Source organism: Acanthaster planci, linkage group LG03 (assembly GCF_054643075.1).
Source record: "Acanthaster planci isolate LZ-2023a linkage group LG03, COTS_SCS, whole genome shotgun sequence".
In the NCBI taxonomy this organism is placed as follows: Eukaryota; Metazoa; Echinodermata; class Asteroidea; order Valvatida; family Acanthasteridae; genus Acanthaster; species Acanthaster planci.
In genome coordinates, this window is record NC_141779.1 from 11450182 (window position 1) to 11463771 (window position 13590).

At 39.0% G+C, this 13590-nt stretch overlaps 2 protein-coding genes across 17 annotated transcripts in view; both read left to right on the forward strand.

Annotated features, from left to right (window-relative positions):
• The window catches only part of LOC147799642 (uncharacterized), a 564475-nt gene that overhangs the window by 451270 nt on the left and 99615 nt on the right, over positions 1-13590 (forward strand). The window lies entirely within an intron of this gene.
• The window catches only part of LOC110990771 (uncharacterized), an 81620-nt gene continuing 70949 nt past the window's right edge, over positions 2920-13590 (forward strand). The window contains exons 1-6 of one of the 12 annotated variants that reach the window (XM_087134412.1): positions 2920-3300; positions 3592-3663; positions 5325-5407; positions 5793-6576; positions 7165-7275; positions 8570-8671. The gene's annotated coding sequence lies outside the window, so the exon portion shown is untranslated. The other 11 variants (XM_087134411.1, XM_087134416.1, XM_087134417.1 and 8 more) reach the window with 11 other exon arrangements.

Genomic DNA, 13590 nt, shown 5'->3' on the forward strand with positions numbered 1-13590 from the left:
TTCTGATTATTAGCCGTTTCGTCAACTCTACCGAAACAGGTATTGTTTTTCTGATTATTAGCTGTTTCGGCAGCAGATTCTTTGGACCATCATCCAAGGACGGTCCTAGAAGAAATTCACAGTGATAATTTAAGTAGTTTATTATTAATTTTTTAAGAATTAATTTTTCCCCATAGACTTTGTACACAGATTGCACACAGTTTTTGGACTGTCCTATATTAGGCTATGAGGGCGCTATTGCAGAATTACGGTTACACATGCCTGGGCTTTCAATTTTCAACAAACTGTCCTATATTGAACCATGTGGATGGCGTTGTTGCATAACGTAGGGTTTGTACACACATTGTCCAGCGTAATGTGCGAGCAGTCCTCAACTTCGACCGAAAATTACTACCAGAACGAAAAAGAAATCAGACTAAATTTTCCTTTCCGTTCGATCGCAAATATACCAAGTGTGCAAACATTAAATAATATTGCTTACATTTTGTCCAGTTTAGAAAAAAATCACGTGACATGAAATTAAAGGAGTAGTTTTCCTGCACACGTGTGACACGATGACGTCATTGCCTTATTTTATATTCATTTTTGAATATTTAATATTGTCCCATACGTTTTGTACACGTTTTGCTACTTAATACAAGCGAACGAATAGTCTTTAACTTTGGCGCAAGATTACTATCAGAATGAAAGAGAAATAGGGTACGCTGTGTTATTTTATTTGAAATATACCTAAGAGTCGGAATATGAAGTAATATTTCATTAAAAGTGTATAGTTTAAGTGCAAATCACGTGACATGAACTTAAAGGAGCAGTGTTTCCGCAAATGATTTTTTTTGTGCTAGACTTTGATAACCAGCAAACATCGGAAAGGTTTTAAAATTGAACCTTGAAAACGTGCACAAAGTGACAGCCAACAAAGACCGTGATTTTTTTTGTGCTAGACTTTGATAACCAGCAAACATCGGAAAGGTTTTAAAATTGAACCTTGAAAACGTGCACAAAGTGACAGCCAACAAAGACCGTGATACAAAAACTATCGTATGTAAAGGACGTCATGATGACTTCATCATGTCATTTATTCTTGATTTTTCAATATTTATTTCATCCTATTGACTTTGTACATGTTTTCAAGCCAGCATTTGGGTTGGTTTGGCTTCTACCACTTTTAAACAATAAGCCTACTTCTGGTTGAAACCGGAAGGAAGGGTCACGTTATTTGACCTACAAAGTCAATGGGCTAGAAGCACGTGTGCAGAAAACTACTCTTTAATTTCATGTCACGTGATTTTTGTCTAAATAGGACAAAACATATGAAATATTATTTAATATTTGCACACTTCGGCATATTGCCGATCGAACGGAAGGGAAAATGTAGTCAGATTTCTTTTTCGTTCCGGTAGTAATTCTCGGTCAAAGTTGAGGACTGCTCACACATTACGCTGGACAATGTGTGTACAAACCCTACGTTATGCAACAACGCCATCCACATGGTTCAATATAGGACAGTTTGTTGAAAATTGAAAGCCCAGGCATGTGTAACCGTAATTCTGTAATAGCGCCCTCATAGCCTAATATAGGACAGTCCGAAACTGTGTGCAATCTGTGTACAAAGTCTATGGGGAAAATCAATTCTTAAAAAATTAATAATAAATAAACTACTCAAGTTATCACTGTGAATTTCTTCTAGGACCGTCCTTGGATGATGGTCCAAAGGTCTACTGCCGAAACAGCTAATAATCAGAAAAACAATACCTGTTTCGGTAGAGTTGAAGAAACGGCTAATAATCAGAAAAGCAAAAGCTGTTCTGGCTGTTCCGGCAACAGCCGGAACAGTTAAAAAAAATCAGAAAAGCAATACCTGTTTCGGCAGAGTTGCCAAACAGCTAAAAAAAAACAGTAATGCCAAAACAGTTAATCGTAACATCTTTGCTCGTTATTTATCCTATTCAAGTGTTCCGGAAGCGCACCATGAGGGGTCAAATTTCAGGCTCTGTTAAAGGTAGACTTGTCTCTTTTTGCCCAACGGTTTTAGAAAGTGGTTTTGTTTTACCTCTTATTTACTCATGCAGTGTTAGGCTCTTTAAGTTGCCCATCAGTCCAACGATTCACCTGTTATTCCGCATAGGGCAAAAGTATGCTTAATAACTTTGGGAAATTACTGATTAAAATATATCATATCAAACCCTTATTCAAAAGAAAACCGCTTCTGGTCATTGTCTTGAACGTCGACCTGATCCGACACCCCCCCAACACAAAACCCTCGAAAGGCTAACCCGTTCCTTCGGAGCGCCGGGCGGCATTATGTCCGCCCTACATCGTATGTACATGTATTTTGTAAGGGGGGGGGGTTACTGTCGGACAGTGAGTGTGACCCAACTTGCAAAAACGCACAGTTGCATTCGATGTCCCTCTTTACGAGTACCTAAGGAGCCCCTAAGGGGACAGGCACAATGAAGGTTTTTTTTAATTCCGTTCCCTCAAAATCATCTTGCTCCCACGAAATAATATAATAATAAGTATCACTCTATCTTGCCCATCATTTGCTCATATGCATGCAGTCCGTGTCAAGAAAGCCGACCAAAAACAAAAAGCATCAAATTCCAGTATCGGTTTCGCTTCAGGAGGCATTATATTGCAACTTAAAAAAGCATATTTAGCTAAAGTCTCCAGAATTTGGGACGTAACTTTGGGACGGTGATTTTTGGTAGATAACGTCTCGTATAGCATCTCTTCTACGGCTGACTGTATTTTGACGTCATGGTGTGTGTTGCGGTCATGATGCAAACTACGGCTGCATCCGAATTGCTTGTCTAGAGCTAGGTCTAGGTCTTCGCTCCATTGGAAATGCGTGGAGACGCGTAGACAATAGACCTAGCCGTAGCTCTGGAAGCCCAAGCGTCAGACGGTTGCGTTCGTCCAGGCTTTTGGGTAGAAAATATATGTTTTTTTTAGATTGATGCAAATTGACTTGCATACAGTTTTGGGGGATGCTTTTTTTTCCCCCTTTCCAATAGTGGTCATTCTTTTGATATACTTTCCAAAAAAAATACTTCCATTGTCTTCAGATCTTCGTGGTGCTTGTGCACACTGCTGCATGACAGGGCCTATTTCACGCCAATCACCAGCGCTGTTTGATCCCCTGTTTGGTACCCTGCTCAATATGTGCGGAAGTTGATCGACGACCAGTTTTCCACGGTGGCGCGGGCATTATTAGCATTGCAATGCCTGTGCACGAGAACGCATGTGAGGCTACGTTGGCGGGTTTGTTCAAATGTGACTTCACAGGAGGTGAGTTTAAAGGTGAGAAATATCACTGGCTTACCATCCAACAATTGAAAATAAAAGGAAAAATGACGGCAAAGACGATAATGAGATTTCTGTATGACAAACTCCACAAGTGTGGGCTTGGCTTTTGCTGTGGTAAAGTGCACCCTGTATTTAAACATGGCGGCCCCACAGTCGTGCAGGCTGGGGTTCCTTTGGTTTCTTAACTTGTAGTAGTAATGGAGAGACAAGGAACACTCCTATGAGACCGTTTTCGGGAGTGTTGCACATCTGAGATATATTCTGACACTTTATTGTGCTCAGCAGGTATGGAAACAGCTCACGTTATACAAACACTGGAGGCCTAGCCTACCTCTGATAACAGCCCAACAGTAAATGGTAATACAATAAAACAAATAGGCCTAGGGAGTAAAAGGGGCCTATGTACAGTTGTTTTGTAAATCTGACTCATGACTTTTGACCAACCAATTTTTCAACCAATGAAAATATCCAGTTTGTATGTGGAGCCGAAGTTACTAATTTTATATTTGATGAGTAGTCGAAACAAACTGGAGGATAGTATGATTTGATGTGGTAAATGAAGAGAAAACATTACTTTACACCCCAGGAGAATTTGTCAGGAAGCCAAAGTCTTTGAAACTAACTAAACCTATCCACTGAGGTTCAGAATTATATAAATACATGCTACAATCTGTAATTTCTACATATTTCAGTGAACCTGGTAAAAATTGGGTAGAAAGTAGGCCTCATACTTTGAGTCTGTGTTGCATGGAGCCATGCATGGAGATTTCCACTGATTGCATGATAAAAATCTTAAAATTGGAGGCTGTGCTAATCATTTCTGAATACAACTTGATTATTTTCAAAGATTCTTCTGTGCCTAAATGATTTTGGTTGAGGTATTACCGTAAAATCTTTCTGTACTGAAAAAACAATGGGGAGAGGTCTAGTTTCCAAGATAACTGTCCTCTTTGTTTTGCTCATCTGTCTATGTGCTGTCGGTATGTTTGTCAGTCTATCTGTTATTCATCTGTCTGTTATTCCGTTGTCTCCCTCCTTTCTCTCAGTCATTCTCATTCAGATACGAAGGTTTTTGTGGCAGCACATACCATGTACATGTACATGTACGTTTCCTTCCTCAACTTGGTTTTACTTATTGTTCAGGGTCGTAGACTGGAATGCCAGTTAGCTTTTGTGATGGAAATGAGACATTTGCTGTATTGTTTTGTGAGTGAATTATCTTATGTAGTCAAATGTGCAGTAGTCTTTTTTGAGCAGTGAAAATTTGTTTATTCCTGTCTTTGTGCAAAACAAATCATGATATTCTTGCAATAGGGATTTTCACGAGAATGTGAAACACACAAATGTGAAGCCAGCGTTGAGCTAAACGTCATCCTGATGGTCCTTAGCTTACAAAAGTTTTTAAAGCCAGATACACAAACTTTAAAATCAGGTGCACTGTGATTTTATTCTGTCACAGCAACACATTGCTTAACCGAAAGTCCAATTGATGTTTGAATAGTGTAGAATATCTATTTTAAAAACTATTTGCACTTTTGGCTTTATCATGTGTGTCCTTGCAAACATCCATTGCAAATATATATGTGAGGTACGTGTATATCTTCTGTAAAATCCCTACATGAAATGTTTTCAACGGTTTATGTTGCACTCTATGTTGGCAACACACGGTGCGGCATCTCCATGTGAGACTACGACATGCACAAGTATCGAACATTGGCTACGGCTCTCCACCGCTGCCTCTTTTGATCAAAATTTGAAGCCGTATCGCAGGAGGCGGGACTGGATTATGGCTACCCCTGTTATGCACCACCCCATAAAATGCCATGTATAACTAAATTGATACACCGGCAGTGCTGGGTGCACGTACAGTACGTGAATTACAATTTCTCAATCAGCTCTTTCCATCTTTCCGATCCTTCAAAGCCTTTTGAGAATCGGCAAACAGGCTCCTCAACTCATATTTTCTTGCCATTTTTTCATTTTGCATGTTTAATGACTGTTAAGTGCATTCATTTCAGCTAGAGCACAAGCCGCTGATGAATTGTTGCTTATAGGACGACCAGCTTCTTGGCATTTCTTGATGACGGCCACTGTTGTTAAGGTGATTGTACTGTGATCTCTTACTGTAGCCTTCTTGGTAAAACGTGAGTGATTCTTTGTTATTGGTCATCCCAAAGGTAGGATTCACTGATTGAGTCTCCTGTGAACTCATTCCCTCATGTCCTGTAGACCTAGTACATTAAGACCTACCCCACCTTACTGTCTTATAATATAGCGCGTGTAAACAAAGTGTGACTTCATTATGTCTATTTAAGGATCATCTTTGGTGAATACATTTATTTTGCCCAAATCCCGGGTGACATGTATATGGGGAGCTATTAAAGTTAAAATTGTCCCCCAAATCCTCTGATTTTATTATGATTTCACAAGCACCCTTGGAGGTTACGGTTAATACTGTTTATAATTTGGGAATGTTTTCTGCACAGACTTTGATCTCCTGTATTGGCCTTTAGTCGGACCGAGAGAGAACACTATTTCCTTGGCATCAGAGGCTACTTTGGTACTGTGCATCACTGGTTCACGAACGACTATGACATGGTAGTAGACCCATTGCTACCAACAAAATGAATACTCCCAACCAACACGGCTCTTTTCAACCAATTAAGTTGTGCTTCTACTCAAGGCAGATTGAAGTGATTGCTTGGCTGAAAAAACAGGTGGGATTGTTTAAATATAACCCTAGATCAAGACTCCTTGTTTTGCAGGCTTGCATCTGTAGATGGTTGAAAACAAATCTTAAGAACTGAAAAAAAGTAGAGGGATGTAATATGTTAAATCACTACTTACAGGCTTGAGGAAAAGGACTTTTTGGGAAGTGTACGTGTGTTTAAGGTGTTTTGAAAAATAAAATACACTAGCTAGTCAAACAACAATTGAAAAAAAATGGAAAAATGACAACTAAGAAGATAATAAGATTTATATGAGAAACCCCAGTGATGTGGGCTTGTATATTATTTGGCCCCGATCTTTGTTGATTTGACACTGCTTTCAATGATGCTTCAATTACTGTTGTAAAGTGCAGTCTATATTTTGAATTTGTGGCCTCCACGTGTGTGTGTAGTAATACAGATTGGAACTGAAACATGGTTTACTTAGTTTACCAAGTTTCAGTAGTTTGACAGAGAGACAAGAGCAAGCTAGTCCCTGGATGCCTTTCTCTGGAGTGTAACAAATCAGAGATATCTTATCACTGGTGACACTACTCAACAGGTATGGAAACAGTCTACATCACATACTGATATTAGTCCATGGTAATGGTAATAATGAAATGCCTGGTTGTTCTGTAGATCTTGACCCTGGGTTTTGTCTTTTTTAAGTTTTTCAACTAATGAGAATCTCCTGACTTTAAGTTTGGGTTGAATTAAACTACAAAAAATGGATGGAATTATTTGGTATGGTTGTACAATTTGTGCCAAAGTGAGCAGAAACAAGACAGAAGCTGCATCTACAGGCTGCTTGTAGTGAATGAGGTGTGTACTGAGAGGAAATGTCCTCATTCCTGGATCCAAATCACGTACAAGGATGAGTGTACATATTCCACAGGGATCATTTAAAAAAGTCTGGACTTGTTTTGTTTTATCAGCCAACTTTTTACTCACTGAAGCCATCTTTCAGCGTCAAATACATTAAAGTTGCAATGCATCAGGTTGTTACAATATGGCATGCTAGCCCACAGTTGGTACATTCTTTGTCAATCCTCCACTGCCAGCTTATAATCAGTGAATCCAGGCTAATACACTCATGCTGTCATTTCTTCCTTTTACATGTTTTAATGACTGTTTTGTGTATCCATTTCAGTCAGAGCACAAGCCACTCATGGTACATCCAGTTTCTTGATTATGGAGTTCCTGTGCTTGTTGTTGAGGTGATTGATACTTTGATCTCTTGCTGTTGCCTTCTGGGTAAAAGGTGAGTGGGTCCATCATTGTTGGTCATTCCAAAGGTATAATTCACTGATTGAGTCTCCTGTGAACTTATTCCATACTTTTTTGTAATGCCTGATATATGGACCTAAAACATAATGATGTCAAGCTATTATTTTCTACTTGGACTATATTGCATCACCCTACTGCCTTAGGAAACGCTGCTAGCTGCACATGTAAACTAAGCATGACATCATTATGTTACAGGTCTTTTCCAAATGTTGACAGGGACGGAGGTCCTTCTCTGTGGATAAATTTAATCCGTGTCTTAACCTAGGTAAAATACGTGTGTATGGGGAGCCATAATTTCACCACTTGCTGCCGGGTGCTTTGAAAATGTAGTGCACACATACGGGTCATTTTCAAGATTTTCAGTTTTCAAAATTCTTCAAAAATTCATCATTTCATTTACTGGATGTTTATACCCACACAAAGGGATCTTTGGACGCTACTCTAAGGTAATAAGTAAACTTCATTGATACCCGAGTATTTCAGCCAGGCCTGCAGCCTTGTAAAAAGAGTTCAGATTGTGCAATGTTATGTAACTTTCTTTTGTTCACGAACCTGGCTCAGTGCACTGCTAACCTCTTTTCAGTAGGGGCCAGATAAGCATGCAGCGGTGCTATGTGGCTCATCGATGCAGTGGTGGAGTGCTTTTGTCTCCGGTGGTAATCTGCATGCTCTAAATGCCCCAATTATCTCCACTATTGAGAGTGAAAAAATGTCGGTAATACCAAGCCGCTCAGTCTTTTGTGCCGAACACAGTCTTTTGTTCCAATCCCAGTTCTGTTGTCTCTGTTTCGAGCACTCCAGGCTCTGCATATAAAGCCTATGTACTCAAAACTGGGTCGCCCTTCAGGAAGTGGTTAATGCCATTGATAAACTTGGGATGGTAGGTAAAAGCGTGAAATGTCAGAGAGTTTTTGGCCCAACCCCCACTCGGGTGTATGCAAAATCGTATTGAAATTGGAGGATTTTAATTTTCTTATTTCTTAATGATGTCTTAAATGTTTTTTTAATTATGTCTTAATTTTCTATTTTCTGGGGCTGTTAAAAGAGCCTAAGAAAGTAGAGGGGGTGTTAGTTGTAAAATGGTTGCTTCGGGGCTTGAGAAGTATAACTTTTCAGGAGTAACGTTTGCTGACCAACCAACAACTGAAGAGAGTTGAAACAAAGGCCAACACGAAAAAGAGAGTTTTTATATAAAGACAGCCCAGTGATGTCTACTTGTATGTTATTCAGCTCTGATCTTTGTTGACTTGACTCTGTGGTTTTATTAGCTGTAGCATTGATGAAGAGACAAGACCAGGTCCCTTGAAGACAGTTTTCTGGAGTTTAACACGTCACTGGCAACTGGCATTACTGACAACACAACTCACTCGGTAAGCACTCTATATCATGTTCTGATTTTAGCCTAACAATGAAAGTCATGTTCCAGATTTTGAACAATATCTGTACATAATTTTGTATACATGTACAATTGTTCCGTAAAATCTGGAGCATGGCTTATTAGGCTCCACTCTTGAGGATGACGAGAGCATGCTGGATGAAACGTCAAGCACACACTCTAGAGTTCTTATCAGAACCATACCTCTTCCAAGGGAGATCTATCCACATGATGTAACCACAAGCCTTGTTTTTAGTCTCCACCATGTAAAACGTCAAGTCTTATTTCATGAAGGTGAATACTTAGGGCAGTTATGCTTCCTGGTTCCCCATTTGTAAGTTTGTCTTGTAATTGGATGGTTTTGCAGCAAATTTGGCTCTATATAAGGCCTAATCCAAACTAAGCTTTCGTGTGTGACTTTAGGGTTGGTGAAAATCAACTGATCTTGTTGTCATTTTGTCGAACATATCCACTGAAGAATGTTGCAGTCTGATATTCCCACATTCAAGAGAACTATACACAAATTAAGGAGAAAGCTTGGGTCAGTCATTATGTCTGCTAGTAATCTTCTCCCTCTTGTATTATTTAGTCAATCTGTTTTAGTTGTTAGTTTGGCCTGTGTATATGACGATAGTCTTCAAATGGTCAAACGGTTTACCTTGGTTAATCGTGATGGGTACCCTCTCTTTAATTATTCTTATTTATTTGACCATCACAAGAACAAACAAAGCAAAATTAAACAAAAATTATGTAAAAAACAACAAAAGCACAAATACAAGTAAATATAAGCAGTAGCAGGGACCAGGGATGAAAATCCCAATACATAACGAGACAAATATCCGTTATGCGGGACAGCAGGGACTGCAAAAGTAAAATAAACTACTATTACCCCCGTTTATGCTCATATCTTTAACAAGACAAATAAACCAGAACAAAGGAAACAGTGGTCCCCACACATGTGATCAAAATGACAGCCCAAAAAAGAGAAAAAAAATCTTAGGAGAACGTTTCATTTCCATATTTCCAAACGTAAGAAAATTATCCGGCAAAGTGAAGGCCATGCTATAAGAAGAATTTTTTTACTCGTTCATTTTAATCATGTGAATTTACTCATTTAAAAAATATCCAGTTTTAATCAAGTCCTCCGTGCCTGTTTTTGAGGTGATTTTATTGGCTTGTTGGTAATTTTGTTTTTTTGTCATTTATTATTCATGTGATGCCTTTAATCGTAAAATCATGTCATCCAATTAAACATTTGTCTGTGATTTGTTTACGCCTGTACTCAGTACCACAATTATGGCCAAGACTTGGAATCTAGCACTGTGCTTATCTGTTCTACTCGTTAGTCTTCTGCTGCTGGTTGAACAGTGATACGCTCCATGCTGTGACATGCTCAACCTCTCTCATCATTTTCTTATCTTGTCTGTTCTGGAATAGCATGAGCAAATTCAGGGTGCAGTATCTGTTGTATAAGTGCACTGAGCCTTTTATGGGCAATAAAAGTAACAACAGCATGATTTTGATTTCCTCAACATAACAGAAATGGTAATTTGCAACTGTTGCAGTGACCGTTTGTCTTGTGTTGGCAGCAAAAGGTTTTGTTGAAAGGTTCCTACTTTGCATGGTTTTTCTGTACCATCTGGTGTACCTCAAGGAAGTGTCTTGAGCCCAGTCCAGTTCTTATGTATACAAACGACTTTCCTGATCACATCGTGTCAGCTAGCACTTTATTTGGTAACAGTGCTCTTTTGTACAGGCCAATATAATGTCAGTCTGATGAGCTTCAAGATATTCATGGCTTCCAAAGATGTTAACATGCTAATAAAATGCATCTCAATACATTACAAAGGAAACCAAAGTTTTGCTTATACTAGGATGGTCAAAGAAAATAGTGGACCTGAATTGTACCTTAGTTAACATGCAGTTTGAAGCTGATAATGAGTACAAAATTTCTCGGGAAAATCTTGTTATGTCACTACCAAATTAAACAGTTAGTATGTCTTGCTTTCATCTTGCAAGTTTCTAGTGTTGACTATTCTGGAATACAAGTAGCCTATCTGGTACCTTCACAACAGAAACCTTATATATTGATAAATTAGAGCAAAATTCAACGTTGAGCAACCGGGATAATTCTCTAGTGAAGAAGATTTAAAATGGATTACACGGATTGCTTGCATATGTACATTGAATTTGTCTTTACATGAATCTAAAAGCAGCCATCTTTTGCTTACATTTGTTGTTAGAGGTCTTCATAGAGCTTTTGACCGTGAAATAGTCTTAGTGAATAGGTGGTATATTGAAACGATCAGGCTTGACAAACCTTAGGGCACGAATTAAAAAACCTCATCATTTTGCCAATTACATGCTCTTGAGATGACCTACATGTACCTGAATGTTTGAGAACTGAAGAGGTTTAAATAACCCTTCAACACGGGATCAACTTTACAGAGTACTGATTGAATTTGCAGTGGAGTACCCTTGTAATAAGGTCGCTGGTACTGGCAAATTGTGGGAGGGTCACTGTGTTGTTTGGTGCAAGGAAGCACAAAATGGGGGGATTTGAATACCTAGGATTTGTTATGTGGGCCAGATGTGTCAATGGTTTTGCTTTTGTCGGTATTCAACTGTATTTTGTTATTTCATGCTGTCTTCCTTTTTTCGGTTTTTACACAATAAATTTCTTTCATTGTTTTGGGGGTACTTATTGTTTAATTGATTGATTTGTTTCTGTAATTAATTTTATTTTTGTTATTTTAATGTATTTGTATGTCATATTTATCTTATTTTGCCAACTGTATATTTTTCTGTTCGATTTATTTATTTGCCATTTCTTGAATCTTGTGCTGTTACTTTATTTTGTATGTGTGTAAAACCTGGAGCTTCAGAAATGAAGTCTTAATGGTGACAGTTATTGGATTAACTGTGCCTCTCCGGGCATTTGTAAGTTTGTGTTTGTGATTTCAGTGTATTTTGTGTGATGTGTTTTTGTTTCTTGTTGCTGTGTTCTTTATCCTGGAAAATGCCGAATAAATGAAATTGTTTCCCTCATTGTACACACGTTACTTGGTCTCTTTTCGACGAAGAGTTTTTATCTCCGAGGTTAAGTAGGTTGACAAATGGTCCGAATGGGTGAGTTTGGGGTGACTCGACAAGGATGCAAACTTCACTATCCCCTGGAGAAAATTTTATTTCGATATTTGGAAACATTAAACAAAAAGGCTTCACATTTTTTTGGTTTTGCATGCAACACACGTCAAATACACGCCACTTTGTCTCTATTTCCGATATTAAATTGTCAAGAGATGGACTGATCCTAGAGTCTTTGGAAAGGTTATATGTTTGTTATCCAAAAAAGAAAATTTCGTGCCATTTTGCAACAGAACAGACATGGGGGTCAGAGTTTTCCTTAGACATGCTCCCTATTTCGTTCGTTTTCGCTTTGTACACACGGTAGTCGGTCTGCGTCAGCCGCTACATGTCTCTATAGCCGAGTTTACAGTAAATATTCTGAAACGGTTAAAATGGGCTGACCTTGATATCTTCGGAGAAGGTAAGTATTTCTCTGTCCATTGAGATAATTTTCCTGTCCATATTTAAGCTGAAGCTTTGGAAATACCTGCGAAAGAAGGCTAGAGTTGTCCCACTGCTCTTTGTTTTTACTTTACCGAGACACTTCAGCGCACAGTGTGATCGCAATATTTTAGCCTAAAAAGTTTCAGATTGCTTGAAATGTGGTAAACATGATGACAATCAAAGGGCACATGTTCCTCTATTCATTGAGCTAAGTTTCATATTCATAATATGCTGAACAAGGCAAGAGTTCTTGGCTAAGTTAGTGCTTCCTGTGTTTTTGCGATTTGTCCTTTGTTCACACATGAATGGTCTTCCAGCAGCAAATCCAGCTTTGGCGTTGGGGGGGGTCCAAACTGAATACAGTTTCGGGCTTATCGAGCGTGTTTTTTGGGAAGGAGAACTTTCAGAAGCGTGACGGTCGTGACATCCTTGTTTTTATGTCGCGGTGTTGTTTTCTTAGGGTATTGGTGCTGATATACCCATTACTCTCTTTCTCACATACCTAGAAAGTATTTTTAGTGAACAAAATTGTGGCAGGGCATGCCCCCCCACCCTTGCCTCCACTGGCTGGACCATTGCCTGTTCCTGAGCAGAGAATGGCTCCATTATATTTGAGCATAAAAGTGCAGAAATTGGCCAAATGTGGCATTCATGGCGGCATCTGAAATAGTACATATTCCTCTGTCCATTAGTCGAAGTTTCAGATCCAAATTTGTTATCATTAGGGAAATACCCATCGAAGAAGGCAAGAGTTCATGTCTCACTGCTTGTTATTTTTGTGCAATTCTCCCTTTGTGCACACTCTACTGATCCTCGTCCTGCGCACAAGCCTCAATATTTGCGCATTAGGGTCCTGATGCTTGCTACTTTTGTTCAATTTCCCTTTGCCAATTTTACCGGTCCTCGATCTTCCCCAGTAAAGATGGCTCCTATACCCGGGCATTACAGGTCTAAAACTGCTTCAAATCTAACAGTCTCAGCGACATATGAAAGGGCACACTTTCCTCCATCAGATGACATAGGTTTAATATTTCTAGTTATTGGAGAAATACACGAAAAAAGAAGGCAAGAGATCTGTAACTGCTTGCCAGATTCGGGACTTTTCCCCTTTCTCCACACAATAGCAGTCCTCCCGCAAAAAGATGGTTCTATGTATTCGAACATAACAGGTGTGAAGATTGTCCAAATCTAGCAATCCTACCACTATCCGAAATGGCGCATGTTCTAATAATACGTTTCATATCTATCCTTGGTGTGTTAAGGGAAATATGGGAGTAAGAAGACGAGTTCTTCTCAGACTTCTTGCTGTTTTTGTGAATTTTTGCATTTGTCCTCACATTA